Genomic DNA, 17,560 nt, shown 5'->3' with positions numbered 1-17,560 from the left:
ATGTCCACCTAAACTCTGCCACAGAGACTCTGAATTCTCACCTTCCCCTCATTGTATTGAAGGGGGCTGACCACAACATAGGCTTCGACTTAAATAAAAGTGTCATTGAACTTTTCCCTTGTCCTCATCCAGATCCTGGGAAGCCCCTATAGCAACGTGACCGACCAACTCCCTCACATCAAGAGTTGTTTGCATCAAGAGTGGCTTCAGCTACTGGCACAAGTGGGAGGTATGAGAAAACGATGTGGCTGCGCAAGGGAGAACACTGGTCTTGTAGATGTAATGAAGTATGGGATTCTCACCATTCAAAAAAAGAGAGAAGAATGATGATCATTATTAATTAGGCTCTATGTGATGAATTATTGTACACATTTGTATTTGTCATCCAGTTTTTTGAATCTGCTGGATTTATAATGGAACATTGAACTCGTATTTAATCTGCACTTTCTTTGACATATCCTAAACCCACTAGTGGTTGCTCTAAGTGACTAAGTACCCTGGTCACTGGGTCCAGCTGAACTGTACTTGATGCAGGACCTAAGAAGTTGGAGAGAAGTCTCTTTATACTTTACCTTTACATTCCTCTGCTCTTGGGGACAGCTCAGTGGCACCAATTCTAGCTGCCTAGTAGCTCTCATTCACTGGAACTTCCAGGGAATGTCCTGAGCAAGGAGATAACAGAGCAAGTGCCTCCATGCAGATTCAGATCCCAGTGGATTCATGTGGTTTGGAGGCAGATCTGTAACCTATTCAGAGAGGGAGGGACCAACCCTGCACAATAATCAGAGAGAAACTTTACAAGGGGGAGCCTCAGAGCATTCTTCCGATTAGCCCCTGCTTGTAGGGACAGATCTAACCCTAAAGAAGAGCTTCATGGATCAGTGAAAAGAGGAATGGTTTGTAGCAGCAAATTCAACTCCTGTCTAATCTACTGTTGGAATAGTTTGCATTCTCTTAACTATAAGACTAGCATGTGTTATGTAGGAGGTCAAACAAGATGCTCACAGTAGTCCCTTCTGGCCTTCTAATCGATGAATGAAAAACTTCTGGACTTGGCCCAAAGGGTGGACTTTTGGCAAGTCTGTGCCACACTTTCCCCAGCTGTAAAGCAGATGATAATACTTACCTGTGTCTGAGGGTGTAAGACTTAAATAATTAATGGTTGGCAAGAGCTTGGAGACCTTTGGATGAAAAGTGTTATTAACCGCGCATTAAAAACATCTTTTCTTAAGCAACTTGCATCTGAGCCCTTTCCCTCAGTTCAGTAATGTAGGAGATAGACACCCATCTCTTCACAGAAGGAACTCTTTGCAATCCTGCACAGCTCCAAACCAAGAAGAGACCATTTTCCAGAGGATACAAGTTTTCAGATATTCCACTGAACAACACCCCTCAAAATGCAGACAACTACCAGACCTCCCCCACTCCGTCCCCAGGAATGAGTCTTTTCACAGGCTGTGAAACCCTGTCACTCAATATCTCCCTCATCTGTCACTGTGACACTGCCCTGGGCTGCACTGAGATTACAGAGCAATGAAAAGCTCTGTTTGAAAATGCATTCCTAAAATCCCCAAGGAACATGGTTTAAGCTCAGCTCTTATCACATGTGGAGGGAAACACGGGCCTGCAGGGAATGGCTGAAAGTCTCCTGCCAGGGTTTGACCTGGAGGGTAATTTAACACAAGGGCTATGTGTTCTGGCCCCGGGTATCCAAGTTGCTTTCATGTGCAGGACAACTCCAGGGCCTCAGTATTTGTCTATTTCTTGGCGTGGTTTTGCTTCAAGGAACCACGGCTCATAGGGGAGTTATTCTGGGCCAAGTTCACGTTCACATCTCCCTGCAAGATGCCAAGCACAAAGGAACTGAAATACCATGATTAGAGCAAGGGACAGATTCTGTGCTGCACCCTCTCAGAGACACAGCACAGGAGGTGTGACTGAACAGGAGGTGAGGCAGGGGGGCAAAGGTGGCTTTCCATCATCTTTCCATCATCCAGATTCTGGGCTGTTGTGGAGGTCAAAACAGGCTCTTGCATAAGTTACTGTAGCCACTGGGGACTGCTTTCACTTACAGCAGGCTCCCCAGGGCTGTGCTACAGCCCAGAATACCAGCAGCACTCAGCAGTACAAGCATGCTGTCTCCGATCTATGATTTGTTCCCTACCTGGGCATGTCCCCTACTCTGGGACTGCTTACATCAACCCTATGCTGCTTCTGAATTAAGAGAATTCTCCTCCAACCCACTGTGGCTCCTTGCCAACCCCAACAAAGCAGCATATAAGTGATGAGGTCCAGAACTGGTCCCGTAGTGTTATTTTGCCTCCATCAATGGCCCTTTCTCATTGCAAAACAATGCCTTGTGGTAGGTCATACAGTGAGTCAGGGACAGAGCTGAGACTAGAACGCCAACCTCTTGATTTCCGCTCCCTTTAACCCCCCAGCACGTCTCTCATCTTTCTTCACGGCAGTAACATCTGGCAAGAGGTTCTGAATCTCTCCTACCACGGAGACGTTTCCTCACCTGGTACAGTTACTTTCCTTGAGACAACCAGGGTCCCACAGCTTGATTCTCGAGGCTCAGCTGCAGTGACATGAAAAATGCACACACAGCTTCTACACAGGGAGACTTTTAAGTGATTGGGTCCATTGTAATGTCTGGCAGCCATCTGTCAGACACTAAAGTAAACCCCAGCTATCCCAGCATGTGTGGTCTAGTGTAGAGCTGAGCAAATGATTTATCTGATGAATTTAACCTCTTTTGCTGCTGACTGAATATCTGTGAGCAGGTCACCGTTTCCTCCAATTCATTCATTATTCTAGTATTGACTAAACAGCTTTTTTAATTTTTTACTCTGTGTCACTAAGAAAAATCCAAAAAAAGAGCTTAGTTTTGATTGGTCAGATGAATCATCTGGTGTTGTTTCCTGATTGGATGAGCTAGCAAGCAAATGTGCATGTGCATTTAAAATTAATTTCCCACCCATATTCACATAGGTGACATTGAAATTCACTTTCAAGGTGCCAGAAAAAAACCTTAGTGTCTGGAATGTTCATAGGAAGTGATGCAAACAGGGCAGTAGCCCGCTCACAGAAAATTTCATTTAAAATAAAACAAATATTGGCAGAACATTTTTGTCTTATTCAACATCTCTCTAGGAAGATCGAGCATGGGTTTAGGCTTTGGAACTTTTTGGTTCGATTTTTTTGCTCTGCCACATACACTATGTGATGTTGGCAGTCTTTTAGGCCCATATATTTAGAGAAGTAGCAACTAGAGTTGGTCAATTTTTTTTTAAAACAAAAACAAAGACATTTTTCATTATTGTTGAAATTTTCAGTGGAAAATGACGACTTCCTGTGGAAACCCAAAAATGTTTTGGTCCAAAGTTGCCAAAACCTAAAACATTTTTGGCTGAAAACCAAAAGAAACTTGGTTTTTCACGGTTTTGTTTTCCGATGAAAAACTGAGTATTTTCAGAGGAAGCAGACATTTTTCTGCAAAGGTTTTTGTTTAGTTGAAAAAATAATTTTCAGTCAAAACAAGGTTGGATAGAAATGTTTTCCAAACAGCCCTAGCACACACTAATTTTGACTGCCTAAATTAAGACACCTTGGGCTGTTTTTCACCGAGATCCTATGCACTCACATCTTCTCCACTGATTGCAGTCTGAGGGCTTGGCTACACTGGTACTTTACAGCGCTGCAACTGTCTCACTCGGGTGTGAAAAAACACCCCCCCGAGCGCAGCAAGTTTCAGCGCTGTAAAGCGCCAGTGTGGACAGTGCCCCAGCGCTGGGAGCCGCGCCTCTTGTGGAGGTGGGTTTTTTTAGAGCACTGGGAGAACTCTCTCCCAGAACTCTGCTGTGACTACACAAGCCACGTTAAAGTGTGGCCACGGCAGTGCTTTAGCGTTGTCAGTGTAGACCAGCCCTGAGTTGTGGGTGCTTAGCACCGCTGGGCACCAGGACCTAGGTGTTTCAAATTAGGGAGGCAAACTCTGGACTTTAACTGCTCCATGCCTCAGTTTACCCACCCACAAAATGTGGATAATCAGAAATTATCTACCCCAGGGGTGTTGGGAGGTGCTTTGAGATCTCTGAATAAGCAGCACCAGAGAAGTATAAACCAGGAGAAAAGTTTGTTTGTTTTGAGCTTCATTTTGAAAACTTTAAAATGTTAATAGGAAACATTCTTCTCGTCATTGGCCTAGCCTACGGATTTAAGGAAACAACATCTGTCCAGTGGCATCCAACCAACTGGAGTCTCATGTTGCATACGGAAAAGGAACAACTGCTCAACTGGCTTGCTCAGCTCAAGCTGTTTTAAAACTCCCCTCCCCCATACAGTGCCTCTGCTGTAGAACTTGTACATGTTGCACCATTCAAAAGAGAAAAACGTGGCACTTCCCTAGATCCTTCCATCCTGAGGTCTCAATGTGCTTTTTACAGCCATTAGTTAAATGAGCTTCACAATCTCCCAGTGAAGCTGGTTAAATATCATTATTTCTAGCTTGCAGAGGGTGGGGCCAAATTCACGCATAGTTTAACTCCCGTGTGCCCTTACAGTCAGGATGAACAAGGCCCAGAGACATGGTGGGACTTGCCCACAGTCACAATGAGTCAATATTAGAACTGGGAATAGAACACAAATGTCCTGCGGTCTAATTCTCTCTCTGCAAAATACATTGACTTCAATGGGAGTTTCTGGTCTCCTGCAAAAGCAGAAGAGAGTGGTCATCCCTGTGCTATAACCGCTAGACAAGGCTTCCTCTAACCAGCTGCAATAACCATGCAGGGTGGTCTCTGGGCTTGGCTGTGAAAATGCAGTTACATCATCATGGCTTCCAGAGAGGCAAATAATTGCCCAGTGCTGGGGAACAGGCCATTGTGAAAGTCCATGTGCCCATTGTACCAGCTCTGTCAGTAAACAAGAGATGCACCCCACACAGCCCATGCTGCCCACAGTAAGAGAAACAGCACAGCTCAGCACGGAGCTGCTCCTTGTGGTTTGCAAACAGGCCAGGAAGCGAAGCCAGCTAGAGCTGAGGCTGTGAGAAGGTGGCTGGCTTCTTGCCCAATACAGCGTTTCGTTTTTTTCTGAGGCCACACAGAACCTCATGTTGCCAAAAAAGGAAGTGGGAAAATATTACATGCAAAAACCAGAAAATGCTGCCTCTCCTCCTCCCCTTTCAGAGGCAGCATCTCCTCAGGGCTGGCTCCAGTCTAGGAGGAGCCAGCTGCCGTCATTACCACCTGGCTCTCGTTCCGCAAAGGAAACAGCGTGCATGGTGGCCTGCCAAAAGCCGCTCCTGACATTCCCTGTACTCCTAGCTGCTGTTAAATGACTTGGCTCTGAAGTGCAGGTGTCACTTTGTGCTCTGTCCCCTCCAGCTGTTAGAGAAGCTCCAGGCCCTTCAGTGGAAACGGTTCCAGTTTCTTTTGCACTCTGTGCTCGTGCAGTGTTAACAGCCCTGGAGACGGATGTGATGTCCCTGGCTCAACCTTGCACAATTGTTACGAAAGCTAAGCAGCCCGGATATACACTCTGCTTACGGCCGACCTTACCAGGATGATGAGGACAACAACACACTAATATTTTTCCTAGCCTGTCAAAATAGGGGAGAAAGCTACTTTCACAGAAAGAGAAGAATTTTGCACAGCTGCTTCTGCACAGGAAGTGACATGGCAAACTCGCCAATGTTGCCTCCCTTCAGCCCTGTCCTGGAAGAACCCTCTCTAGATGTCTCTATGATCCATTAAATCCATAATCTCCTTGCTGAGACTACGGCCCATGGGACCAATTAGTCCCACCTGCAATGATGGTTTTGCAATGCAGATGCCACTTCACCTGGAACTGGACTGAGATCAGCACGCCCATTTCAATAACGCCAAAGAGCTCTTAGATGGGAACCAGCATTCACCTTTAATGACCTGAGGCCAGGTTCTTAGTGGGGATAGATCAGTGTAGCTCCATTGACCAAGCTGTGTTGAGCGACGCTCACTGAACATCTCCCTCTTGGTCTGGAGCCAGAATGGCTACCTGAGGGTATGCCCCCTATACTAAAGCATCCACTTTCAACAGAACTTCTGAACACTTTCAGCGTTGCTCCCAATTTAGCTTCATGCGTCCCAGTAAAATCCGTGGAAGCGATTAGAGTTTATGGAGCCTTAATTAACATATCAGAGGCACAGCTTGGCAGTGTGTTTTGAAGAGTCAGGTCCTTCAGTAAGGGCGTTCCACTCACATAAAGTAGTGTGGGAGGTGCGTTTGTTATCCAAAACCCTGGCAAACCAGGCAGCAATAAAGAAGTTAACATTATTTGGCACCTGTGTTATACATAGTTCAGCTGAGGATTTCAAGGCTCTTGACAGGCACCAGTTAATTAAATCTCAGAACTGCAATGAGGATGATATTTTACAAGTACATTTAAAAAATACTTGTCCTCAGCCTCCGTGTGAGCTCATATTCTTATTTACAGGTAGGGAAACTTGAGAAGTTAAGTGACGTGCTCAAGGTTACATAGTCAATCAGCGACAGAGCCAGGAATAAAACTCAGGAATCCTGACTCCCATTTCCTTTGTCCGAACCGTCTGAAAGCAATCCACCATGTAAATCAATAGGAGGGGCTAAATCCTATGTAACTCTTTGAAAATGAAAAGGTAAGTACCTGGCAGCCCATGAGTAGGAGGGTAGAACAAACTGATTATTTTAACCCTTCTGACTTATGGGACACGTGTCTTGTACCCCTTTCTTCCTCCCAAAAGCAATGGGTTGTCCCAGTCAAAGGCATTATCAGAAAAGCCTATGACGTTTCCTTGAAGCAGTGAGCAGATTCCCCCAACACGTCTCAGGCTAAGGCTATGTCTATACTACGCAGCTTTTAGCGACACGGCGGTGCTGCTACAGACGTGCCGCTAAAAGGTGCGCCGTGTAGCCACTGTTAGTAGGCAGGAGAGAGTCTCCCGCCAACAAAAAAGTACCACTCCCAACGAGCAGCGTTCGCGTTGTCGGCAGGAGAGCGCACCCACCAGTGCTTGTCGTCGAGAAAACATTTGTCTTTCAGGGTGTGTTTTTTTAACACCTCTGAAGGACAAAAGTTTTGTATTTCACTTGCCAGTGTAGACAAAGCATAAATGCACTCAGCAGAGGTAACCCAGCAGTCTAGCCCTAGCCCTGGCTGCAATTCCAAGTGGAAAGGCATCCTACATCCTGAAATAGCACTCACCCTTCTCCAGCCCCTCCCTACAGATGGTCTTAGAGACCGGGGCGGGGGTGGGGGGAAGAAGTTACATAACAGAGGCAGAAGAGGGTAGGAATGAATGTTAGAACTTGCTAAAATGTGAACCCTGGAGCCTTGTGGATTCAGTCTCTAACATCCATCAAACATGATTAATTTTAATGTCACAACATTTTAATGTCAATTACTTTTAATGTCACTGCTTCTCATTCACTGATGCAGCCACGTTTCGTAGCTGGTAATAAATTCCCCCCACAGAACTTTTAGGTTAAAAGAAAAAAATAAAAGTAATACATAAACAATGGCCTGATGCCTCTCTGCTGTCCTAAGGCTCCTGACATGGTGAATTTGGCTGAGTTTCAAAGAGCATTGCTGTGGAGGATTAAAGCACTGTATCTGAGGATATTGCACTTAGGGTCAGATCACTCCTTAGTGAACTATGTTTCCATGTCTTGTTACTGACTTTGGGACTGATTTGTCTGCTGGAACATGCTTTATCTGCTAAATACAGAGCTGTGTCTCAATATTAGTAATTATTATATGTATTGCGGTATTGTCCAGGAGACCAAGCCATGGACCAGGACCCCATTGTGCTAGGTGCTGTACAAACAGAACAAAAAAGATTGTCCATGCCCCAAGGAGCTTACAATATAAGTCTAAGACAAGAGACAACAGATGGAGACAGACAGGAGAGCACAAGGAAGAGTTATGGCAAGATTTGTTTTTCTTCGTTTTCAACAACTGCTTCCAAATGGCACAATTAGGATCAGATCCTGCGCCACTGAAGTCAAGGGGAGTTTTGCCATGGTCTAAAATTAGAACAGGGTCAGAACTGTATAGCACTTGCAGCTGGACATGCTTAGGGTATATCTACACTGCAATAAATCCGTGGTGCCAAGTCTTAGAGCCCGGGTCAGTTGTATTGGGCTTGCGGGGCTAGGGCTGCAGGGCCAAAAATACTAGTTTAGACAGTCCAGGTCAGGCTGGAGCATGGGCTCAGAAACTCAGTGCCAGGGGAGGGTCTCAGAAACCGGGCTCCAGCCCAAGTGGGAAGTCTACATTGCTATTTTTAGCCCTGCCGTCTGAACCAAAGTCAATTGAGCCCGGTTCCGAGACTCGGTGCCCTGAGGTGTATTTTTTTTTGCAGTGGAGACGTACCCTTAGAGAATTCTATGTAACTATACCCACAGAGTGGGGAGTTAGACTTTTCAATGAATGCAGTTGTGCACAATATTTTGCATTCCCAATACTGGACACAAAATTGATGCATCGCTAAAAATCAGGTTCCTTAGGAGAGCATCAGAGCCCATGCCTAAATGTAAGCAAATGCTTAAGTCCCAATGGCTTCTTCATCACTTTTTTTATTAGAAATTTGAAATAAATGTGGCTAGACGACAAAGCAAAATAACTGTTGCTAAATACCGTTAAGAAAGTATGACCCCATTGGAAGCTTCAGTGCTGGTAGGTGGAGCAAAATCAGTGGGCTTTAGTACCTGGGCGAGCAACACTAACTAGCAGTAGTGAAAGTGGCACAGCTGCCCCTCTGATAGTAGTAGTGAGATGATTTTCAAATTGGGGGAATTATCAGGTACTGGGCTTGCGATTTAGTGTCCACTGGATATTGGAATATTAGGAGATAGATACAGTAGGAAAAATGGGTGGGGCACATGGTAGAGGGGTTCTGTGAAGGAGCTGACCAGTGAGAGGTTATTGCAAAAATATAAAGTAATCAGGAAGGTGCAAAGTCATTTCACATCATTTTGAATCCACGTGAATATTGTGGGTTTGCAAACTAGACTTGAACTCAAATGTTATTGGGTTTTCATCCCACTTGGCAGAGACTGGAAAGGAGCAGACTGAAAAAGCCAATACAATAAAAAGTGAGAAATGGAGCAAAGAATGGATAGACTGCAAAACAAATACATGGAGAGAGAGGGAAAGGAGCAGAGATGCAGAGAGAGGAAAAAAATCCAATGAAAATGTAAATGCAGTATTTTAATGGACTAATTAGTGTGTATGCGCATCACTTCCCTGTACAGAACAGAATATGCTCTCCTGCCTGTCGTAGGCCCTGTAGGGCTAATTGCTAATTGAGAGTGTCCTTTAGCTCAAGTAGAGTCCTGTGGCCTTTGGAGCAGGAGGACCTGTGTTTTAACTCTGCTATTGCAGTGAGGTTTCTAGTTGCACTGATGTGCAGCATAGCAACAATTGTGAAGTTTTAGGCAGCCACAGGTTTGTTAGAGCCTATTATATGCATGTGTGTATGGCACTTGCTTATGCCAGTCTAATTTGGGTGTGGGGGAAAACCGGGCTCTTCTATCCCTACACTCTACAGCCGGAAAATCATTTCTAGGCTGAGTCAAAAGCAATTGGCTCAGCCTAGAAAAATAAAAGTAACGGGTTTAAAGGATAGATAAAAGCGATTCAGGAACTCCAGCCTGTTTTGCACATTTTAAAAATAGCGTGAGAGGCTCACAAAACCTCAAATCTTACGAGATCCCTAAAAATAAAGAATAAAAAATAATCATCCAAATTTTCCAACCCTCAGAAAAGGTTTGATACGATTTTGGGGTGAGAGTTTGTGTCCTTTCTTATTTCCTCTGAACTGTGGGGCCCTGAACACTAACTCTGTTGCATTATCAACTAACATGTGGAATAGGCAGCAAGAAATAGACAGAAATATTGGACATAATGGATCAAAACAGGAGAACAACGAGACACTGAAAATTAAATGGCCCGTAAATTTAGAACAAACAACAGGAACTACTTTGCTTGAACAGTGTGGCTGTGGCCTGTGGAATAGACTGCCAGAGGGGGTCAGGGCCAGTGTACATGGGATTTTAAAAGGCCTGGATAATTTCATGAGCAACATTCATAATTATGCAGGCTAAGGCTTAAGCAGATCACTACAGGGATTAGGAAGAAACCATTTACTCCCTCTGCATCAATGTAGAACATTGCTTAGATGACTAGGTGCACTATGGTGGAAAGAAAGAAAGAACAAAGGAATAAAAATTTGAGAGAAAGAAAAAAAGGGAAAAAACCCAGACAGAAAATGAGAAAAAATAGAGAGATAGAAAGAAGAAGAGAGAGAGGGGCATCAGGAATTAACCACTGCTGGTTGCAGGGCACCAGACCTGATGAATCAACAGTCTGGAAGGGCAAGATTAGTCTAGTGGTGGAAAAAGTCACAAAGGATACATCACTATGTAAATAAACCGAGCAGTTTGCTGACTGCAAACTATGGAGAGACTGTAGCTTTTGTCGCGTTATGTTTTCTTTGCTGCTTGCTTTCCTTTGTTTGCTGGTGATGAGTGAAACAACGATTGTCCCATGTGAAATTCAGTTCTCTTCCTGGCAATGCTAATTCTGTATTCCTGCCCCTTTTACATTTCAAATGGACTCGTGCTGTTTTGTTATTGAATATTTATTCATTGGAGGAGCCATCATGAAGCACGGGCAGCTAAATTTAGACCAAATCCTTAGGAAGTGCAGAGCATCTGCAACTCTAGTGGAGGTCAGTGGGATTTAAGAGAGTTCAGCACCTCTTGGCATACGGTCCTGAGTAAGGACTTTGGATATGGCCCATAGAAAACAAGTATGCACACGGGAAAAGGGATATGAAATATTTGCAGATTTTACTTTACAAAAGCAAAGCTACACAGTAACAAAAATCAGACAGTTAAGATCAGACCCTTCTTAAGGGGAATGAGAAAAGGACGAAAAAGACTGTAATAGGGTGGCAGTTTTTTCCTAGAACACTCGTTAGCAGGTGCTGGTCCTGCTGGGAAAGGGTTAAGTAGGTTCTGCTGACCCATTGAGGCCTGTAGTACATTACCCCACCTGGATATAATGGAGATGGGAGTGGGTCTATAGAGAGAAGATCTAGGGTGTGGGCTGAGCGGTCTTGAAGGAGGAACTTAGTTTCTTTTCTGTTTTAAATATATCCAAACCCAGGGAAAGGGGTGAGTCTGGACTCCACACACAAACATCCACTCAGAGAAGCCATTAGAGATGAGTTGAGTTAAAACATTGAATACCAATCTATGTTTTTCTGTGTGAATTTATCTATCTTAGATTTGTAAAGAACATCTACCTCCATCTGAGCATTGATTAGTTACTGTAAAGCACTATGTACCTCCATAGAACTATGGCTCTGATTCAGTAATGCGCTTAAAACCAGTTAAGCCTGTGAATAGTACCAACATCAGTGAGTACTCACATGCTTAATATTACATATGTGCATAAGTGTCTTGCTGAATCTGGGCCCCAATCAATAAAATTATGACAACAAATGAAAGGTAGTAAAATTAATAGATTTTAAGGCCAGAATGGACCATTTTGATCATAGTCTGATACCCGCATTACACAGGCCATAGAATATCACCCAGTGATTCTGGCAGCAAGTCCAATAACTCGTGACTGAACGAAAGTGTCACTTTTAGTAATTCATCCATTTTTGATGTAGGGATTTCAAGTGATGGAGAATCCACCAGACCCCTGATGAAATGTTCCAATGGTTAATTAACCTCATTGTTAAATTTTAGAAACTTGATTTCCAGTTTGAATTTGTCAATGTTGAACTTCTAGCCATGGGGTGTTGTTGCGACTTTGTCTGCTAGATTAAAGGCTCTCTGACATCAGACATCTAATTACCCCAGATGTTTTAAAAATGTTTACTGTAGTATTTGAAGTTATTTTTCTCACAATGATACAGACCAAGGACAATTGGTTCACGTCTTTGCACATTATATCCTACTAAACTCCTGTTGCTTCCTCTGCTGGTGGCAGGGATTGTCATGAACTTGCACTCCTTTTGCAAGGGGAGAGCTTTATCATGGACTAGGCCTAGCTGTCAGTTGATATCAAGATCTGAGACTCATTCAGAACTGGGGGCAGTTTATATAACTGGGTGAGCTGTTTTTAATTCTCACCCTCCTTTTAATAAATCGAGTCGTTGCACAGCACCTTGCAATCTGGGGAAATCTCTGGCATGTCTTCCTTGCATCTATGCAGGCCTGGACACATCCGTGCTTATTAAAAAACATTTACTATAAATGGTAATCAGGTAAACTATAGAGATCTGCCAAGAGACGTGAGACAGCACATTCTGATGAAGCTTCTGTATACATCTGACAGCTAGCATAGCCCAGAGTCGCCCCCCAATCCCAAACAGTTTGCATTCCTTCCCCAAGCTAAACTCCACTCAGCTGCATTGTTTAAACAAGCCAAAAAGCAGCCTTTGCCAGTGGTTTAATGGAGGGACCTTTACTCTGACCCAAACTCTCTTCAGGCACAAGCTCCAAAACAAAACACCATTTACCACACTCAGCTTGTTTATGTGTGTTTTGCCATCACAACTCAGGCAGAAGAAGATGACCGCTGGGATTCAGGAGACCAAACCATCCCAGTGAAACCTGAGGCTACATGAAACTCAACACAGAGTCGAAACCCAGACTTAAGTTCCTCCACAGGTTCATCAGCCTTTCTGCCTAACTCCTGCATCCGTCTTCTCTAGCACATATATCCATCCATCCCAAAAGCCAGAAGGGTTGCCAAGGTTCAGCTGACTTACATACCCAGCCATCTAGCGCCACCTTTCTTGTGTGCCTATCACATAGTGTTCAGGTGCTGGTTACAAAACTTGTCGTTCATTGAAATCGTGTAAAATTGGCACTGTACATATTGTTATACAGACCATAAGTTGACCCTGCTTTGTGCCACATTTGTCCCTTCCATGATGAGTTTGAAATCACCTCTCTAGTGTACATTGGGGTATTGAGTCCCCCACTCTGTGGCATCTCTGTTTCTCCACACAGCATACCCAAAGTTCTTCCACTGTACACCTGAGAGAGATCCCTTAGATTATGGCTACACTGTGATAAAAGACCTGCAGCGCAGCTAGAGCTGGCCTAGGTCAACTGGCTCGGGCTCATGGGTATTGTAGTGCTGGCATTCAGCGTCAGGCTCAGCCTTGGCTCTGCGATCCTCCTGTCACACAGAGTCGCAGAGCCCAGGCTCCAGCCCAAGCCCGAAAGCCTACACTGAAATTTTACAGTTCCACAGCCCAAGCCTGGCAAGCCTGCATCAGCTGACCCAGGCTCCGAGACCCAATGCTGCGGGTTTGTTAATCGCAGTGTTGAGGTACCCTTAGAAATAGGTCCATAATTCTTTGAGCTGAGGAACTCCCAACAATTCCTTCTTACACGACTGATTCCTGACCAGATGCAGAGAGAGTTCCATGTCTGCAGTAGGCACTGTGTTACCAGCTCTTCACTCATGGAAAGAGGGTTGGTGATGGTGGGCAACTGGAATTTTAGCAGCATGGGCAAGACAAGACAAAAGACCCCCCATCAGCTCAGGAACATACAAAGGAAATGGACTGTTTGGCTCCAGGATGGCAGATCAAAGATTTTGAGCTTAGCAGGATTCAGATAGGGAGTACACATTTATAGAGATCAAAATCCAAAATTACACCAGATAGAATTTTTTTTTCTTTTTTTTTTTTTTTAAAGAAGGCACAAGCTTCCTGCTTCAGGTCATAACGCAACCAGTGACCCCCAGGGGCTGGGAGGAGATATTCCCGATGGGCAAGTCATGATGGCGTTCCCTGTTCTTTCCTCTGATGGGGTTTATCACCTCTTCATCTGGTGCTGGCTACGGTCAGGAGCAGAATAGTGGACTATCAATCTGATCTGGTCTGGCAATTCCTAACTTCCTATTCCTATGAAACAAACACTTGTTTTAGGACTGCAAGCAGACTGACTCACTGACTAAATTTATTCTAAGAGAGGGAGTGAAATGCTTGTTAATTATGGGCTACTCTTGGCGTTCCAAGCCAGTGGACAGACAGGGAATGAGGCAATTGTGACAGCACCTTGCAGAGCTGAGTCTAGAACATGGGTGAATGTGGGTGGTATTGACCCATGTGCCAGAAAGGCAGGACGGCTAGAAAAGCATATTTGTCATTTTCTGTTAACAAAGATACGATGGATCGTGAAACAGGGCACAACAATTGGGGGAAAGCACGTGTCTCTGCGTTTCTCACGGCAGTGTTTTTGCTCTTAGTCAGGCCTCATCCAAAGCCCACTGCAGTCAATGGAAAGTCTCCCCCAACTCCTGAGAGCTTTAGATCGGACATTAGGCCCTTTAACGGCACATGGCTAGAGCTTGCTGAGTAACTGTACACCAGCTCTGGCAGTGATGAGAATGAGCCAAACTGCACCCTCACTTAGATGGGTCAAATTCCACTGGAATCACCTGGGCTCTGTGCGGCTGCTAGTTACAGCACCGTGCAGGATATAAGTTGTTCTGTGTAGTCCAGTAGTGTCTAGAGGCCCCTTTGTGCTAAATGCTGTACACATAGGAAGAAACGTTTCTTGCCCAGAACAGCTTGCAGTTTAAGGCCCCAGTCCTGCATTGTGTAACACGTGAGCATAGGCCATGGACGACATTAGGGTTCTGGGCAGGCATAAAGCAATCCACCCATGTGCTGCTCAATCAGCATCAAGGCCTAAAGAGATAAGGCAGACAAAGGGTGGGAGAAAAGGAGTATGATTGTCCCTATGTTACAGGGATGGAACTAAGACCCAGACGTGACTTGCCCAAGGTCACCCAGGAAATCTATGGCAGAAGCAGCGACTGAACACAGATCTCCTGAGTCCCAGTCCAGTGCCTTAGACACAAGAGCATCCTTCCTCTTCAACTCGATTAGAGGTCCACTGCTTGTGTGTGTTACAGGGAGAGAGACGGGAAGAAGGCAATCAGCAGGGCAGTGTGTGTGTAGTTTTCAAACTGGCCCCATTCATGGTCTGTCTCTCTCTGTACAGGAAGAGATTCAGAAAGGTTTATGTATCCACTTAGGATCCGATCCTGCAACGAGATGTGCATAGGCAGATCCCAGCGGCTCATTGGAGTCAATGCAACTCTCTGGGTATCTCGATACAGACCCCGGTTTACAGTGCCGTGGGACCTGAGCTATGGACTCAGTGTTTCCAAGCCTGCACTTGAATGTCCACATTGTATTGTAAACCTGGGCTTACAGTTGCTGGACCCGGGTCTCACAGCCGTGGTAACGCCTCCATACGGTGCTACGCAGCCCTTCTGACTTGCATCTGCTGCTTGAGCTGCGTCCACACTGCCAAATGACAGGCCTTGGGCCTGAGTCGCAGTGGGACTCAGGCTCTGACCCACCCTCCAGCAGGGTCCTAGGACCTCAGTCCTGAGTCTTTGCTAACCCAAATTAGACTGATTTGTGTATGGATGGAACGGGGGGATCGAGGGGGAAGACAAAACTTTAGTCAGACCCCAGTCTTAATGTACAGTGTAGACATAACTTATGTGGATACAAGAGTCCCACTGTGAGGTTCTCTTTGGGAGGCTGGAGCCTTATTCTGTGGCCATAGTGCCTACTGGCAGGATATACTGATGACATGACTTATGCTCCTACTCTCCTTATTTTAAACTCCATATTTACTCCCCAGTTTATAACTTCCTTGTGTCTCCAGACCAGCAAGCTGAGCAGAAGAAGAATTACAATGGCTTCATCATGCTGCAAAAATTATATTCCCTTTGCCCATAAATTAAAACACTATCCAGAGAAAAGCACTCTGTAAAAGCCAGGTACTATTATTGTTATAAAGAAAATGATAGGATGGGGGAAGAAATCTCTATGAGGCAGAGACAGCAGTGTATCATTGGCGCTGGACCGCACTCATGTCCAAGTATGGCCCTCTTTAGCATCTAGAAACAATACAAAAGTGTGATTATCTGGGCCAGACAACTGGTGTCTCCATTTGCCACTTATATTAAATACAAGCAAACCCACTTTCAGGATTCTGATTGTTTCATAAGACTCACTTGGGACAATTATAGGAGTTGGCATGATTATAAATCTTGCCTGAGATGCCCTGTTTGGTTAGTGATGAAACCAATTCCTCTTCTCCCATCCATTCTCTTAACCTGACATGACATCAGGACACTTCTATTTTTCTCTAAGCTAGAAACTGCCAGATTTTATGTGGGTTGGTGGGTGGATTGTTGATGGGTTTTTTTCCAGGGTTGTTCTATTCAGGCTGTTACATTCAAAACAACATTTTCCTCCCAGATTAAAACATCTGGATTCTGTTTATTGTGCACCAAGAAGACAAGATTCTGGGATCTGGAGGGGTTTTTTTTCCTTTAGGAAGAACAGCTGAGTGTATGTTTCTTGCAAAATTCGCAGAAGAGCGAAGTAAACAGCTTTGCAACTCCTGGAGAATTCAATTTTTTTCCTATTAAATAACGAAGCAATACTCGAGCTCCATCAACGGAACACATTATGTGCCTAGTTACTAGGTTGATGGGTGTAGTATAAATTAGAATGATAGGCAAGAACTGCAATAATCTTTAACCTTTAATAATCAGTAATCTAAATAATCTTTGGAAAGGACATTAAACAGTAGCAACGAATACTTTGCATTTATACAGCACTTTTCATCTGAGGGCCTCAAAGTGTTTTACAAAGTTGAGTAAATTATTCCCATTTGACAGATGGAGAAATTGAGGCATAGAGAGAGCGAATGACTTGCCCAAGGTCACATAATCACAAAAGGAGCTAAGAGTAGACCCCTTGGTTCCTGACGCACACTCCACATCTTGTTCTAATAGCTAGACACTTCTGCCTTCTCTAATATATTATAATGATAATATCGAGCTGTTTACATCCATGAAGCTACCAGTGCTTTAGAAAGGAGGTCAGTATCATTCTCCCTGTTTTACAGCATGGGAAACTGAGGTAGAGAGAAAGTGACTTGCCCAGGGTCATCCAGCAAACCAGTGGCAAAGCCAGGACTCAAATACAAGTCTCTTAAATCCCAGGGCAGTGCCCTATCCTCTAAGCCACACTGCCTGCCCCCATGCAGCCTAGAGAGACAAGGTGGGTGAAGGGTAGCGTAATAACTTTTATTGGACAAACTTCTCTTGGTGGAAGAGACAAACTTTCGAGCTACACAGAGCTGCTCTTTGGAGCTGGAAAAGGTAGCCAGAGTGTCACTACCACAACTAAATAGAAGGTGGGACAGACTGTTAAGCATAAGGGATTAACATGTGTTGCAAGAAGCCACTTACAATGAAGTGGGCAGTTAACACCTCTGGACGTGTATTGTGACTGCAAACAGCATGGAGTTCTGAGACCTGCACTATTTCTCAAATGCATCAATTTCTAATGCATACCTATAAACTTTGCTTGCATAATATATTTTACTTGCTTTGTGGATTTATAATGCACACAGAGAGGAACATGAACCATGGCAGCTATTTATAATGAATGCAGAAGTAACATTT

General features: G+C 44.5%; 1 protein-coding gene and 1 long non-coding RNA gene across 2 annotated transcripts in view; one reads left to right on the top strand and one right to left on the bottom strand.

Moving 5' to 3' along the window:
- Positions 1-3,150, top strand: part of LOC140901712 (uncharacterized) — a 39,999-nt gene extending 36,849 nt beyond the window's left edge. The window contains exon 4 of the long non-coding RNA XR_012155940.1: positions 133-3,150. This is a non-coding gene — a long non-coding RNA (uncharacterized lncRNA). The remainder of the gene's footprint in view (positions 1-132) is intronic.
- CLMP (CXADR like membrane protein) overlaps positions 1-17,560 on the bottom strand; it is a 72,383-nt gene that overhangs the window by 30,741 nt on the left and 24,082 nt on the right. The gene's annotated exons all lie outside the window — the stretch shown is intronic.

The sequence above is a fragment of the Lepidochelys kempii genome, chromosome 22, assembly GCF_965140265.1.
Source record: "Lepidochelys kempii isolate rLepKem1 chromosome 22, rLepKem1.hap2, whole genome shotgun sequence".
NCBI lineage: Eukaryota > Metazoa > Chordata > Testudines > Cheloniidae > Lepidochelys > Lepidochelys kempii.
Note: the sequence above shows the minus strand (reverse complement) of the source record. Positions and strands in the feature narration are given on the sequence as shown.